At 28.6% G+C, this 15472-nt stretch overlaps 1 pseudogene; it reads right to left on the bottom strand.

The window, feature by feature from the left end:
• Positions 1–182: 182 nt before the first annotated feature.
• On the bottom strand, positions 183–2174 carry LOC100255755 (non-functional pseudokinase ZED1-like; annotated as a pseudogene).
• Positions 2175–15472: the final 13298 nt, after the last annotated feature.

The raw sequence follows: 15472 nt of genomic DNA, 5'->3' as shown, positions 1-15472 counted from the left end.
TTAAGCGATTGATTTGGTGGTGGGAATATTTCTCTCACTGATTTAGATTGATTTGGATTATTTCAAATGGCCATACTTGTGCTATGATGCACTGTTAAAAAGTTGGCCATTTTTTTTGTTCTCAATTTTGTCTTTCACTTATTAAAATAGATGGTATGAATCAACAATAGCGGAACAGAAGCTGCCCATAATTCTCATGGTTTCATTCATTCTTTGCCAACACGCATGGTACCACCCAATGCAACAGCTGCTCAAGAAGGATAGCTACATAATTTTCTTGTTCAAAACCTGCAGAGGAAAAATTGGAGGACTGTTGTATGAGATTATGAGTTTCTCCACCATGATTCATGCTAGCAGAATGGACATGGCCTCCCACTGCTTATATGGATCACCCCACCCAGTTATATTAGCATTACTGCTCCATCTCACAACCTATTTTCTCTCATTTTCTCAGCAAGCAAATACCAATGTGGCAATCTCCTAGCTCTTTGCCATGGTTGTTGTTGCAGGTGTGCAGGTAAGGACATTCCCGAAGCCGACTTGGAACGGAGGTCATCCTCACTACCCAACCTGAGCATGACTTACAGACATTGTTATCACTTGTTTGGTAGGTGAAGATCATATTCAAGCAATCTTCCATCAATCCATGGTCAGATAGATCCATAGATGTTACAGAAAACAGATTTGGTAAGGAATATTTACGTACAAGAGAAGAAATGTTTATACCTTCAAGATTTTCCCACATTTTTTCTTCCGTGTTTCCTTCATGCTGTGTCTGGTGTTAGGCTGCATACAGTTTCAATAATTTTCACTTAAGATTATGTCTCTCAGACATGTATATGTATATATATATATATATGTCATGGAACAAACCTCAGAATTTGTCGAAGTTCTTTTGAAACATCCACCATGGTTGGCCTCTCCTCTGCAGTTAAGCTGCTGCATCTGAGAAAAAGTTTATATACTTGCTGCTCAAGGATCCCTTCTCCCTCTATTGGAATTGTAGGATCCACGCCTCCATCCCCACAGTTTAGTAGAAGAGCTGTCTCATCCTGGCTTAGATCATAACCCCTCTGTCCAGTTAAAAGCTCCAACAGAAGTGTGCCAAAGCTAAAGACATCATTCTTCTCTGTGAACTTGCCTGTTTTAAGAGACTCGGGTGCTATGTTTCCCGTAATCCCCATGACCTCATCGGTTGCGTGTGTTTCCCCCTCCGGAATTGGTATACAGAAAAAGAAATTGAACAGTTTGGGAGCACAATCTTGGTCCAGAAAGAAATTAGCAGTCTAATATCCCTATGAATAAAGGGCCTGGGAAATGCAGTATGGAGATATGCAGCTACATTTGCAATTTCCCATGCAATCCTTAATCTACTCTTCAACAGTAAAGGCTGGCTCTGTATTCTTCTGTTTGGATTAGGAGATAGGTGGGAGAGACTTCCATCCATTGGAAATTCATAAACTAGAGTGGGAAGTTGAGTCTCCAAACAACATCCTAACAACTTCAAGACATTCTTGTGAGCACTCATCTGTGTTGCAATGGCAATTTCATTGATGATCCTTTCAAGAGGACCTTCAAAAGGGTATCTGTAGTTTGGATCAAACTTCCTAACACAAATCAGTCGGTCGTCTACAGAACCCTTGTAGCATTTGTAATAGCCTGAGTCATGAAGATCAAGAGCACTACTGTAATTGTTTGTGGCCTTCTGGAGCTCTTTGTCAGAGAAGTAACGGATGGGATTGGACTTGCCATTGAAAGAGCAAACCAGCTTCTCTAATAACAGGCTTCCGTTCTTCAGAAACAATTCCTCTCTTCTCTTTGCCATAATTTTTCCAGCTCACTTGATTCCATCAAAGTAATTGAAAAATATGGTTGATAAAAAGTATAAAAATATCAGTTGCGAGAAAAAAAAAAGCCAGAAGCAAAAAGCCAGTAGAATTTCAAAACAACAATAACATGAGAAAACGGGATCAACTAAGAAATAGCAAACTTACAAGACTAGCTGGGAAGGCGAATGATCTGAATTAGATATTCGATCACTTGCTAAAAGATGATATATATAAGAATCAGAAGCCGTCCAACTACCCCGTAAGCGAGAGGTTTAGGGCTTCTCCTACACAACTCCGCGTGAGAGATGGGGTTACTCACAAGTCCTCCGCTTGAGAGATGGGGTTGCTCATCTGTTCTCTCTCTCTCATGTGACCATAGATAGTGCATGAAAAAGTGTACAAAATATTAATTATTTTTATGTAAATGTATTAAAATTAGATTTTTCAATGTCAAGTTCTTATTTTACAATTATTTTTAAATGTATGTATAAAAACATATTTTTTTTTGAATAAAAATCCATTAAAGAAATTTATAAAGAATGATAAGAAATTAGATTTAATAACAAAATAACGAAACCATGCACAATCACTCACAAAATACTTAAAAAAAAGGGATATATTTTTTGCCGGATGACCTTTTATGATTGGATGCCATTTTTTTTTGACATGATACCCAAACCTAGTTTTCCAATAATATGCATGAAATAGTCTAGTAATTACATGGATTGGGCAACTATAACTATTAAAGGCCAATTTTTAATTGCATCAACTTGTATATATGTTTGTTTAGAGAGGGATAAAATTGATTTTTATAGAATAAAATTTTTTTTAGAAACCTAAAATGTTTTTAACCTATTTTTAATATTTTAAAAATAATTTTTATATTTATTATTTTATTTTTAATCATTCTACATGTTTGTATAATTATTTTTTTAAAATAACTCATAAAAAATAAGTGAAAACAATATAAAACAACTAAATGATATTACACCCTATTTTATGTTTTTATTGGTTATCAAACGTGTTTTCTTGTTTTTTAGTTTTGAAGAATATAAAATTATTCTCAAAAACAGTTACCAAACAAACCATATATTTATTTGAATATTGTTCATTTTAATCCTTTCTAGGTCAATCTATGAAACCACTATTAACCACTACTCTATTTTCTCATTCGTTTGCATCTCACTTTGTTGTTGTGTTTACCATCCCCTTAGTAGGGTAAGTGATTATGCCAAAAGCAGTTTTTCAATAATACTATTGTAAAATCAGTAGGATATATTAAATATTGTTGAAGTAAAAAGAGTGGAGAAGAATAAAGTAAAAGAAATTTATGAAAAGAAAACTATGAAGTTAGACTACAATAAATCATTTTATAATAATTGTAAAAGTTAAATGCATGTTTGAAAATTTTGATACAAGAAATAGTGGCAGCCACAAATTTCTACACATATTTATAATATTTTCCTTTAGATGTCAATCAGTCTTAGAATATGCATCTTTAGAACCTTGTTAGGGAAAAAAATTGAAGGAAAAACTATAGTGATTAAAAAAAAGGAAAAAAAGAAAGAATGATATGGTATTCTTTTAATGCTTATGAATTGCTATAGCTATCTTGTTAAAAATCTTGTCAATAAAGCCCAATGGGATCAAACTTGGATGGAAGGACAAAAGTGTATAATGTAGTAATATTGTTATTAATATGTTCTTTCTCACAATGACATGATTATGTTGTTTGTAGTGACTCAATATGAAGATTTTTTAGATGATGCATTCCAATTTGGTGTATGAACTTCTTGAATGTTGCAATAAGTAGGGTTTTTATGAATCAATATGCTAGATTGTCATTTGATCTTATTTTTTGAACATCAATCTCACCACTTTTGAAAAACTCATGTGTATAGAAGAATTTTGATAAAATGTGCTTAGTTAGATCATCTTTAATATATCATTTTATTATTTGTTCAATACATACAACGTTGTCTTTCTATGCACAAATTTCGTAAAAGTCCTGTAATGTAAGCAAAATAGTAGAAAAATGTGTGAAACAAAATATTTTAATAAAATTAATAAATTGTGGGGTATAACCTTTGTGGTAATATTGTTTTACAAAAAACAATATATCCCTCCAATTCTTTTATAGAGATCAATTGAGGGTAACAAGTGACTTGTTCCTGCATGAGCTCATTTAATAGCAAAGATCACATGTGTAGACTATAAATATGTTTTCTTTGTTTTCAAAGTCAATTGAGAGCCTATACTAGCTTATTTTTGAACGACTTTATTAAAAGGTGAAGAACATATGTGTAGTTATTTTACCATTTCTAAGACTTGTATAGATTTATGGGACTTATAGGGAGATTTTGTGAAGTCTTTTCTTCTTTGTAAAGCCTCATTTTCTGTGTGAAGTTGTTTTTGTCATCCCTATAAGCTCCCCTCATTGAGGGGGAGTCACCCCTATAAATATTTATAGGTGAAATTATAAAATTAAATTTTGGAATTGTGCAAGATTTAGTTGTTTGATTTTAGCATTTTGTCTTCTTTATTAAGAAAAATTACCAATAAGAGAATATTTATTTATTTTTTATTCTTTTTTGACTTCAATTGGAATATTTGTTTCCTTTAAGAATTTGTCAATAAAAGAATATTTATTTGGAAGACTAGATGTTGTAGTCTTCCAAATTTCGCCATATGTCACTTTTTTTTATTATATATGGCATGTTAAATGTGTGTAAGACCTATCACTTGTCGATCCTGGATTTTGTTGAATTGGGAAGCCATATTTTTTTTGAAAACTAATTTAGTGATAATTTATTTCACTAGAATTTTTTATGTCTACAGTCTTCATGTAATATTATTGTATTGTCTTTGAACACCTTTATTATTGGCCAAATATTTGAGACCTATCTTCAAAACTTGAGTGCTTAGTTGAGCGTCATAGAGTCTTGGGTTACTATACAGCCTAGATTGAGTTTATGTTCTTTTCCTTCTTGAGCCTTGGATCGATGACAAAAGAGTGTTACTAAGGTATTTTTGTAATACATTTCCATTCATACTTTGCTATATTTTGTCATCACTTTCTAGATATTTGAGATGGTATTTTAGCTATGTCTACTCATTAGAGTTTAAATATGTGTTTCAATGACACATAAATAACATGATTTATGTAATATAAAACACTCAAATCATTTAACTTAAATTGATTTTGAGACTAACTATGGATCTAACTTTTATCTTAAACTTAATTCTAGAGTAAAGAGATTTTAGCTTTAAAAGATGAAAAGATTGCTAAGTTCATTTGCCATTTTCAACAAAAGAATAGGAAGAGGTTCAATTATGCATAAATTAGAGACTCAAGACTTGTGAATCATGAGATCATCCAAGGGCGGGCAAAATAAGTAAAGATATGAGCACAATAAGTGAATTTATGCAGGAAAGAGGGAAAAATCACTATGAGAGAGAAGGTTTAAGGCAATATAACAAGTTTAAACTTCAACTTGAGGCAACAATACAATACCTAAATTTTAAATGAATAATGGAGTACTTATCATGAGTTTTATGGAGGAAGTATATATGTTTTCAAAGCTTAAGATGTAAAAAATGTAACGCTTTAAACGGTTTATGAATTCAAGTTAAAACATGCAAGACATGCATATTTGAATTGACCTGCATAGAGAGCAATAATTGAGCTCAAAATCAATATGTTATTTTCTTTTTTGGCCATTTGTAACTCATACAGTTGCAATTTAGTGGCTAAGATTGAATCCCCACACCCATTTCAAACTCGAAAATATGAAGAAACTGGATGAATAGTGCTCGAATTTGAAATTCTTAGTGAATTTAGAACTCAATTACCCCATTTTGAATTCAAGACTCTTAGGCCACTCGTGAATTTGAAATCGATATAAAAAAACTTACCTTAATTTTGAATTCAATGTCTATTCCTCAAATTTTAGCATTTGAATTACTTTAAAATTAGATCCAAATACCTTCATCCAATTTGAAATGAGCAGGAATTGTTTAAAAGTAGTAATCTTGTTTAGTTTTTGGGTTATTTATGATCTAATTTGGAATAAATGGTCGAGCTTGCCACATGTTTTATTAATTTTATTCATTAACTTTTTTAAGAAGAGTTAAATAAATTAATAATATTTTAGTAGAGAAGTATCTCTAATAAAAAATTTATGATTAATTAATTAAAAAAGATGAAAATATCTTCGATTTATAAAACTAATCTTCCCTATTTTTTAAATAAAGGATATCAAAAATAGATTATTTTTAAATTAAAAAAAAAAAGTGAAAGGATTAGGTTTACAAAGAGGCAAGATTTCGTTCTTATCCAAAATTTAATTAATAAAAAATGAAAAAAAAGTCAACTAAAAACCTTGAAACGACCATTCAAGTTTATCCTAACAACTCTGTAGTGGATAATGCAAAAACTTTCCCCTCCGCTGCTTCTTCTTCCACTCCTACCTCAAGAATTCAATCTCAGATACTAGAGAGTAGAGAAATGAATCAAGAACAGTTTACCATTGGCCAAGGTCCAGTAATCATAGCTATGAAAGGTCACCCTGGCTCCGGCAAGAGCACGCTGGCCCAGTCCATAGCCAGAGTGTTGCGATGTCCCCTCATCGACAAGGACGATGTCCGCGACTCTACTTCACCTTTGGAACCTTCCACTCCTGATCGACTCCTCAACGCTCTCTCATACGACGTCATCTGGCAGATAGCCTCCACTCAGCTTCGCCTCGGCCTCAGCGTCGTCCTCGACTCCCCTCTCTCTCGCCGCTCCCACCTCGACAGCCTCCGCCGCCTCGCCGCCTCCTCTGCCGCGTCCCTCCTCGTTGTCGAGTGCCGCCCCAGGGACCACTCCGAGTGGCGCCGCCGCCTCGAGCGCAGGGGCCTCGGCGAAAGCGACGGATCCAGCTGGCACAAGCCCTCCACGTGGCAGGACCTGGAGAGGCTCCTGGAGGAGTACGACGGGTGCACGAACTACGAATTCGGCGATGTTCCGAGGATGGTGGTGGATACGACGGCGCCGGTGGGACTGGGGGAGATGGTGGCCGCTGTGGTGGAGTTCATTGCAGCTCATGCTGGTGGCGGGCATTCTCACAAGGTGTCCAATGAGGTGTCGACACGTATGTATATTGGATGTAATTCTTAAAAGTCCAGATGGTTTTCTTTTTCTTTAATTTCAAACAATATATTGTATATTTTGTAAATACATGTTGGTATTATTAACCTAAAAATATCGATAAGGGATATATCAATACTTATAATTTTATGGAGATATTAAGTATATCATATGTTAATAAAAAATATAAATTATATATATATATAAGTTATATAATTTTAAAATATATTTAATATTAAAATTATGATCAATTTTAATTTAAATTTATATCAAATAAATAATAATATATGTATAATTTTTAATTTTTATATTTTTTATATTTAATAAATATATAGATGATATAAAACGACCTAAGAAAATTATGTTTATATTTTTAATAATAAATTAAATTAAATCTAAAAATAAAAAATTATAATTAATTAGTTTAATAATAAAAAAATAAAATAAAAATCGAAAAATCGAAAAAATATATGAAAATATTGATTAATAGATATTCTTTCAAAATTATTTGGATCCATCCAAAATTGGTGATATATCTGGATATTTTAAACTTTAGTTGTTATGAAGAAAATACTATTATTTTAAAATATGAACTTATATCTTAATCTTAAAAATTAATTATGGATTAAAATGGCATTATTAAAGATTATACAATAATACCTTTTCTAAGGTCTCGTGCTCAAAGCATTGGGCCAATGAGGCCCAGAGAGAAGCCCAAATATTGAGGCCGAAATATGGTGTAGGGGCGTTTCCGTTGGTCCTTAACTCAAGTGAGACCTGTATTCTAACCTTTAACCAGACTTGTGTTAAACCAAGATTCTCATAGTTAATCATGGTTGCAACGGCCAGTGGAAACTACAACCTGCTGTAGTTGGGACAACGAGCGAAAGCTTTGGAATGAAGAATTGGTATTTTCTTATTTATAGTAGTAGTGTAGGCCCATATAAATACTTGTGGGGTCATGGACTTAAATTTGAAGGACAACCTAGGCCGTATCTAATAAGTCTCATGTGCTCCATTCCTATTGACGCCAATGCCATTCCCTATCTTGTTTTGAAATCAATCTAATTAATGCTACGATATTTCTCCCACCCCTCTACGACAAGAAAATTGTCTTTATTAGGTGCATTTCTACACCCACTTAGAACTAATAATGTATTAATTAATGAAGATTACTTATAGGATAGATAAGTATTTAGTTAGGTTGACAATTCTGAACAAAAAACTTTTAAGTGCCTCTTCACTTTCGAATCCTTATCTAATAAAGATTAAGACATTGAAAATGTTGAGATGTTTAAGTACGTAGTTAAGGGTGTAAGTGAATGTAAATTAACCAAGTTTTTAAATTGCTATTTGTTTCTTAAACTTTTTCTTTTTTTTTAAAAAAAAAAGAGTTAAGAAGGTTACGACAACAAATTTTTTGACTAAGTGTTTATGCCCTGTTATAAGATCAATCCAAATTTAAATAAAATTGATCCATTTTCTATTAGATGATTTTTTAGCCATTGGATCAAGAGTTCATTTCATTTTTAACCTAAATGTTTCCGGTTTAGGAATGGGAAACACCAATAGATCCAAACTAGACATGTTTGGTTTATGAGAAAATCCTTCTTCACCTTGGTTTCTAGATGATTTTTTCAATTGTATTTTCTTAAAAAAAAAATGGCATATGAAATGATTCCAAACTAATAGATAATGTGGTTTCGACCCTTAACTCAGTTTCCATTCAAAGACCTTGGAAATATCCATTCTTTCTTGGTGTGAAACACAAAAAACAACTCATACTTTCCATTTTAGCTAAGTACATATAAGATCTTTCAGTCAAAGTTTCAATGATACATTTTAAGCTATTACCAATTCTGATGACTTATGATCATACATTGTCGATTCATGATGGTCAACCTCTTGAGTATCCCACTCTCTACTAATGCGAACCTTAGATTGCTTCATTCCCAAACCTTGGATCATTAGAGTGCATGCAATCTTATCTTAGGCTTTCCTATATCTAAGCACATAAGAAATTAGGCATTCAAAAACCATAATAGATATCATAGATCTAGAAAAAATGTCATCTTCGTGATTTGGATGTTCCCAAATTGATTCTTGTCGATGTAGAATACTCTAAAACAATACATGATTTCATAAATTCAATCATGTTCCACCCGATGACTCCTCATTGAGTCTAGGCATTAAGATGGTGGAGGTCTCCAAGTTAGAGGCTAGGATTCTCTCTATGGACTAAAGGAAGAGAATGGCAATTGAAGCCCTAACGCCTAAAAAAGATTGTGTAGTCACTCTTTATAAATGCCAAATCTTAGAAAACAGGTGACTAAGTGGAAAATCTCCAAGTGATTGATACTATCTTTTACCAATGGAATTTTATCTAGGAGCATCTAAATAAAAGATAAATTTTTTAAGCCTTACACCTAAAGTTTTTGCTTTTTTGTCTTTTGTTGCATATAGATCTAGTGTCCTTAGGTAGATAGAAGCATGCACTTATGATCAAGGGGTATTCCAACATGCATCACATGCATTGTATATGCTAGGGTGAATTAGGAGTTACATGGAAGATCCAAGTCATGAATTCCTTGTAAGATGATGAATTGTTCACAACTGGTTCATGGACTTAAGTCACCTATCTAAGGCTATAGTGACCACTTGATTGGAAAGATGACTTGTCTTTGTTATTGGGTTAAGTTTCTTATTGTGAGTGCACTAGTGAGTATGATTATACATTGAATAAGACTTATAATAAGTCATGACGTTAGCTATCGGGAAATCATGACCTCACTAAGTTATTATACCACATGAACGTTCAACCTTAAGAGAATATTGACTTAGTGTTAAGGTTATCAGTGGTTTTGACCTACAAGTGAGACCTTAAGGTCATTGTTAATTAAGGCAGATGACAATTAGTACTCTTAAGATAGGTCCCATGATATCTCTTGAGTTTGAGATAATGCTTCCTCTTAGGTGATCATAAGGACTTGTGATCATGAAATATTATGGTCATAATAATTCATCTAGTGAAATTTTATATATGCTTTTATAGAGTTAGAGCTTGTTAGTTGTTCACATAATAGAAAGATTTGAGACTTAAGAATGGTAGAGATGGTCTTGAGAGGTTGATAGTTTTTACCTCATTAGATTACAAACACCTTTTCATGGGAAGCTTGCATGGAGTGCTTAGTAGGTCACAAAACCAAGAAATTAATTAAATTGGATTTAATCAATTTACATCTCGCTTTACTTTCATAAGATATTAGAGTGCAATTGATTTTCTATGATGAAATTTTGAATCAACTTCATAATTAAATTTTTTTTTTCAAAAACACATTTTAGGATAAAAGCACTTCTTAAAACATTGTCAAATAGACTTTAAGAGTGCATTTAACAATGATTCTAGGAAGTGTTTTTATCATATCTAATACTTGAAAATTTTTATTTTTAAAATATTAAAAAAATTAGAAATATTTCCTAAAATCACGGTTCATTTTTAGAGTAGTTTTTATTTTTTATTTTTAAAATTAAAAAATAGCAATAACTTTTATACAAGATATAAGAGCTCTTAAATATATTAATAAAAAAAAATAATGATTAAAAAAAAACTATTTGAAAATTTAAACTATCTTAAATTTTAAAAATTTGGAATGTGATTTGTAAATATATAAGGTAAATATAATTTTCTAGAAGAATCGCTATTAAGTGTTTCTATAAGAAATACTATAAGTGATTTTTCAATTTTTTTTAATGTGATTTTTCTTCAAAAACACTTTTTTACACTAAAAGCGCTTTAAAAATATTGTAATATTAATAAGAAATTGTCTTTTGAATAAACAACTTCAATTTAAGGCCTTGTTTGGGATAGTTTATGTTTTTTATTTTAGGAAAATGAATATACAATTTTTAAATAAAAATATTGATATGAAAATAAAATAATAAGAAAACTTTTTGTATGAATCAAAATAGAGTTTCTACAGGAAACAACAATTCCTCATAGTGAATTATTTTTCCAGTCATAAATTCTTTGAAAAATATTAGTCAAATAAGTATAAAAACTCACATTAAACTTGAGGCTAACAGACAAACAGGAATTTCAATTTGAGGTGACAGTTGAACTGAGCCTTGCGAGTTTGGGGTAACCCTCAATCCTATTCATCCCACATCGGTAACGCAGTGCAACCTATGAAGTCATACCATATTGTCATAGAAGATGTGTGTAGGGAAAGTAATTGAAGACGTGCAAGACACAATTTCACCTAAAATATTTCATATTGGAGGATTTTGAAAAGATATATATATATATATATATATATATATATATATATATATATATATATATATATATATATATATATATATATATACAAATTTTACAAAATATAATAATTCAAAAATATTTTAATAAATATTTGAAAACAAAAAATGATATTTGTGTCAACATCCCTTGATGTTAAGATTACTTCCAATACAAGAATCACATGTATCAATGTTGTCATGGAAAGCAAGTTAATTAGAGCAAATTCATTGCAAAAACAAATCCTAAAAAGAAATTAAATCTTAGCTCTTTTTTTTAGAGCTCGTTTGGTAGTAATTTTAATAAACGATTATAATTTTTTTAGTACTAGAAAATTTTTATTTTTCAAGTCTTAGAATAAATAAAAACACTTCTTAGAATTACTATCAAATATGCTTTTAAAAAATTAGAATATTAAACATTTATTTCATCACCAACATATTATCATTGGAGAAAATAAATCAAAAAATTTCCCTATTTAAATATTTCATACATAAATAGAAATATAAATTTATAGTGTCTGTCTAGATATATTTTCTATTTTTCTTTTTTATAATAAGAAACTTTTAGGTCATATTTTGGTTTGAAAAGTTTGAAGCAAAATGTAAGAGAAAAATAATAGAATGAAAAAGTAAAAATAAAGAAAAAGGAAAAAATATATTTAAAGTTTTTAAATTATTTTGATATATTACTTCAACCTTTTTTTTTCATTTATTTAATTATTCTATATAAAGATTAAATAATTTAAAAATATACAAATTTCTTAATAATTTTAATTATATTTTACTTTCTTTCATATTTTCTATAACAAAACCAAACATGATAAAATAATTTTCTTTACTATTTTTTTTCTTTCCCTAGAACTTTGCAAGAACCAAACATAGCCTAGAAAAGTATAATATTTTACACACAAAAATTTTACTTTTGGAGAAAATATTTCTATTAAAAACACTTCAAATAGAAACATTATTAAACACATCCTAAGTTTGAAGGGTACCCATCTTACCCTATTTTGGAAAAAAAAAATCATTTTTTATAATTAAGATTATACACATGAATAAAAAACCAAAATAGAAATTTTACGACTAAAAAATATAACTTTAATTTTCAAATATTAAAAGACAAAAAAATTATGGTAACTAGGTATTATTGTAAAAAAAAAATATCAGTTACCAAGTACTACTAATATTTTACCATTTATCTAAAATTTCAAAAATCTCATAAAATATTATTTAATATTCATACTTATTTATTTCATTTTTAGTCTATTTATTCAAGCTTTATTTTAACAATTTAGTCCTATTTATTTGTTCATATTCAAGAATTAATATGGTTTAATAGATTATTTTGAATTATAGATGATATATTATCATTAATATTATACTTGAATAATAGTAACAAATGGTTCCATGATGTATAATATGATAAATAATGTTTAAATAAATGGTTTTAATTTCATTTGTCTTATGTTTAGTAAGTCTTTGATAAACCAATTTAATAACTTAAAGTAACTTAAAAACTTAATCTAAGTCATTAAGTAAATTAAGATGTTTAATAAAGTAACTTGATTTAAAATAAAAAACAACTTAATAAATAAAACCGATTAACTTATTCTAAAATCCACATCTTTATTATATTTTTTTTACCTTCATTTCTCTTAATTACCTTTATGATTTCCTTTACTACTCCACCACCTTCAATGTTTCTCAACCTCATTTGCCCTAATTATAATTTATCATAATAAATATGTTAATTTAATGATTTAAAATATGTTTTAAGTTAATTTCATTAAACAGTCTTAATACTTAAAATAAGAATTAAGTAATAAGTTTTTAGTCAATAACTTAAACAGAATTTAACTTAAATTATTAAATAATAAGTATTAAGTTTTACTAAAAACTCCCATAGTTATTTGAAAATTCTTAAAATATATTAAGAAATGATTAAATTCATTAAAATTTTAAAGAATATTTGCTACAAAGTCATTAAAATTTTAATTTTTTTAATGTCATTAGTTTGGTTGTTTAATTTGATATATTTTCATAACTAACATTTAAAATTACTTAATTTTTTTAATAATAATGAATATCATTAATTTCATTATAATTAGAGATAACGAGTAGAATATATTATAGTTATATAAAGAAAATGAATTTGGTATTAAGGTATGAAAAGGTAATTTGGATATGAAAAATATGACCATGAAAAAAGTTATTAATGTATTAAAGAATAAAAATAAGAATATGTCATGTGAAAAAGGTAATCTAGCTATGAAACATACGACAAAGATATGGAAAATATTATCAAGGCATAAGGAAATAAAAAATATGATCTAGATATAAAGAATGCACATCGACCCACCAAAGCACGAAAGTCAGAATCTCTTAGAAAATGGATTCCTTTTTGAAGAGTGCATAATCATATGGATAAGTTCACAATATGTCAATTTGGGATCCACTTCGAGATTTTCCTTGAGAGGTATGGGAAGGAATTGGAATGTAATAATATCGATTTATACGGATATAAAATAAAAGTTTTTCTATTGATTCAAATGTTGTACTTATGGGATAGGGATGGAGGAAAAGAGAAAAATTGAAGGTTTCATATAGTACTTCCGATCAAAAAATCAATTTGATTTATTTTGTACCCTTCACTCAATGAGAAAATGGGTACAAAAAAATATGATTAGGGTATGAAAAATATAAATAAAATACTAAGGTACTTAGAAAATTAATTTAAGTGTAAAAAAAATATAATTAAGACACATAAATATATGATCAATATATAAAAAAAGTGATTAAGATAATAAGATATAAAAACATGATCAAGATACTAAGATACAAAATATAATCAATTTACGTCCGAAAAATGTAACTTATGTATAAAAGAATATAATCAAAGTACAAAAACAAAGTGATAAAGGTATAAAACAAATGTATCTTAGGTATGAAAATTACAATAATGTTATAGAGGTGTATGAAATTTGTGATCTAAGTGTAGAAAATATAAAAAAAATACTAAAATATAATTGAGTATAAATATACAAAAAATATGTATAAATTAATAAATAATTTATTATCATTTATCATAAACATTTTCTAGACATATTCCTATTTTCATAAATAGATAAATATTACATCAACTTATATTTTCTTTTATCACAAAAATAAAATTCATCTATGTCGTATTAAGTCACATAATTTTTTTTAACTTTTCATTCTCTTTTTATACGTGTTTACTATAATTTTGATAAATGTTAAGTAAAAAAATATTTATTTAAATAAAATATATTTAAATAACTTTTATCTCACTATTTATCAAGTTATAAAATTATATAAAAATTCTCTTTAAAATAATAATTAGTCAATTATAAAAGATCGGTAAAGTTTTTATATTTTCAAGATATATGTGATTCAAATCTATTTAAACTTTGATTTATTTTTTTATCCATCTTTTAATTTTTATTTTATCTTGAATATATTATTGGTGTAAATATATGATATGATATACCCAAATGACCAGTTTTAGTTTAGGGAACCTTTGAAACAAATACAACCCTTCCAATGGTCCAAAGTTGTCACTGTTAAGAGGCAATAACACCCTGGGTTTGAGTCCTGTTACGAGAACTGTAGAATTTTTGTTTTTAACTTTTTCTCGGTTAAATAAATTAACTTAGTGAATTTGGTGGTGATTTTAGAAAACGTTTTAATTTTTTTAATATTTTTAAAATAAAAAATTTAAAGTGTTAAAAATATTAAAAACATTTTTTAAAATTAGTATCAAATGCATTTTTAGAGTGCGTTTGATAGTGATTTTAGAAAACATTTATAATATTTTTAAGAATCTATTTGGTATTGATGCTATAAAGCGATTTTAATATTTTTAGTACTTGAAATTTTTTATTATTTAAGTGTTAGAAATACTAGAAATATTTTCTAAAATTACTCCCAAAAGAACTCTAACACTTGAATAATAAAAAATTTTAAAATCATTGTCAAACGGGCTCTTAGAGTTACATTTGACAATGATTTTACAAAATATTTTTAACTTAAAAAATATTTTAAAAAAATTAGATGTTTAATAAAATTTAAGAAACACTTTTAAAAATATAAAAAATTAATATTTAAAAAAAAATATTTGATCAGCAGTTTTTATAAAAATACTTTTTAAATATTAAAAAATAATTTTCATAAAAATACATTTAAAGAAGATATT

Source organism: Vitis vinifera, chromosome 12 (genome assembly GCF_030704535.1).
Source record: "Vitis vinifera cultivar Pinot Noir 40024 chromosome 12, ASM3070453v1".
Lineage (NCBI taxonomy): Eukaryota > Viridiplantae > Streptophyta > Magnoliopsida > Vitales > Vitaceae > Vitis > Vitis vinifera.
This window is presented reverse-complemented; position numbering and strand designations above follow the sequence as displayed.